The following is a 2,485-nucleotide window of genomic DNA, read 5'->3' as shown; positions in this document are numbered from 1 at the left end:
AACGTCCTCAGCAGACAGGAATGTAACATCTCAGATTGCTGTGAAACAACACCAGAAGGTTGAGTGTCACTTGAATTTCTTTAAGATTCTGCACCATTTCCATCTTTAAATGGCTGATTTTGAAGAAACCAATGCTGCTCAACTGTTTTCACGGCGCTGCTCACACTCCTTTGTGCCTTCCTTTTTTTATTTTTTATTTTTGAGGCGTTCAGTCTGAAAACTCAAACCAGCCGAGCTCACAAAGGGGGCGGAGAGCGCGTACGGGAGCAAACGCCTCCTTTAGCAGCAGCTGATGCTAAAGTTAACGCACATTCTCTCATCATTGACGCATGTGAGGCCTCGAGAAACTGCTGCTCTGATACCGACAGGAAATCCAGCGTACTGTTTCAAAAAACTATGCAGCCAGTGTTTGCCCCAAACGCTTTACAGGTGGTAAAACATCTTTTCTGCTCGCCGTTAGTTTGTGTTTTCCTCCTGAAGTCGGGCAGAGCTCGCCCCCTACTGGCCGCTGTGCGTATAAGCTGCTTCTTTTCCTTGCAACCTGAGGGCGGGAGGATGTTGGAGGACATCTGGTAGCAGCGAGAGTGACTCAGAGGAACGAGGAGGGCCTGGCGAGGAGTTGCACACGTTAGCTTTCTTCTAAACTTCACTGTAACCTCCCGTCGTCTGCTGTGTTCTTGTTCACGGATCGTTTAGAAAAGTGCGGCAAGAAAAAGTGAAGCTGGGAATCTGGGGTTGAAGGAGTTTGTGGTTTTAGATCTTTGAGGTTGAAGCTTATTAAAGTTTTTTTCTTTTATTTTGAAAGCGGTCGAATTAGACTTTTGTTGTTTCCACGTTGTGGTATGAACTGCTTTGTTGTTTTTGTTCCACGCTGTAATGAACCAAACAGACGAAGCTCACGGACTGTGAAGAACTTCTGCGTCTCTGTGAAGCCCCCCCCCCAACACCCACACACACGTTTTTACGTTGACTTCCTGTCTGGAGGTCGTTCGATTGTCCTTCCTCGCCTGTTCCCGACGGCATCTGTGCAGAAAAACCCAGCAGGTCCAAAACCCTCAGGAAAAAAACAACAAATTCTTTCCCGGCCGAGTCGACCCGGTCCTGAGGAGAACCGGCTTCAAAGGACTGTTTACAAACTTGATATGCACATGTGGATATTTTGACTATCACGTATTTGTTCTTTTTCTTTTTATTTCCTTTTTTTCTTATGGTTTGTAAATCTATTTAAATCTGAATAAAGCTCTTTATTAAGTACAGGCTGCGGCGCTCTGGTTCTGTTTGTGAGTTTGGGGATGCAGGAGGCGGTTCTGATGCCGGGCTCTGGGCTCTGCTGCAGATGCTACCGTGAGGAGACGGCGTTTGAAAGGCGGGCCGTCTCTCGCAGGTAAGATTTTCTCCTGGTGCTGAAGATCAGAAACGCATGTAAGGTTGTGAAGTGCGTGATGAGCCGTGTACCCTGGAGTCGCCCTGAGGGTGATGGAGACTGAGAAGGATTTTCTGAAGCTTTCTCTGCTTTACGTTTCACCAATCAGACTGTGGGAGAAAATCTCTGAATCTTTGTCTTCTTTCTTTCTTTCTTTCTTCCTTCTTGGAAACCTGAATCTGATGAAACAGGTTAGACTCATCTGTGAAATTTATTAGTACTTTGACATATTTAAAACTATTTTTTTATTTGCTTTAGCATAAGTTGCAATAAAATCATGTTTGAATTTTAATTTAGACTATATTACAAATATTTGCATTTGATAGTGTCAAATTAGTATTTCTTTTAAAATATATAGTATAAAAAACTGCTTTAGTTGTGTGAAAATAAGTTATTTCAAATTAACATGAGCTGTATTAAAAAAAATGACTTAAAATGTATTTTATTTTGAAAAATTGGCTTTTATTTTGTATTATCGCCTTTTTCTGAGAAATAAAATTTTCCTAAACCCCACTTAATCCAGTTATTACAAATTTCAGCTAAGTTTTGAAAAAATAGATAGCATGTTTTAGAAAAATTGAAGTTATTTACTTAATAAATTATCTATATTTACTTTTTTCCTATTGAAATGTGTAAATAATTGTTATTTTTCTCTTTCAGATTGGATGTCACAAAACAGGTAAGAATGTTTTCGTTTTCTATCAGAAAACATGATCAAAACCCGTTATAACTTGTTCTGCTCTATAATTGGATCTTTATTAATCAAACTGAAGCCAAACTGTTGAAAACAATCAAAATTTAGTAATAGATTCTAAGCTTTTTTGGCAAACTTGTGATATTTTCTTGAACAATTTCACTATTTCAGTCCAATGTTTAGTTTATTGTTTAAGTTTATTATATGTGTGTGTTTTTGTACTACATATGTTCTGCATTTTGCTGCTTGATTTCACTTTTCTCCTAAATAAAAGCATTGCATTTATTTTTATGGCCTCTAGGGGGCAGCAATAGTTTGTTTTTTACTCTGAATTTAATGTTTTTGCACAAGTGAGACACTAAAAAATG

Source organism: Oryzias melastigma, linkage group LG4 (genome assembly GCF_002922805.2).
Source record: "Oryzias melastigma strain HK-1 linkage group LG4, ASM292280v2, whole genome shotgun sequence".
NCBI lineage: Eukaryota > Metazoa > Chordata > Actinopteri > Beloniformes > Adrianichthyidae > Oryzias > Oryzias melastigma.
This window is presented reverse-complemented; position numbering follows the sequence as displayed.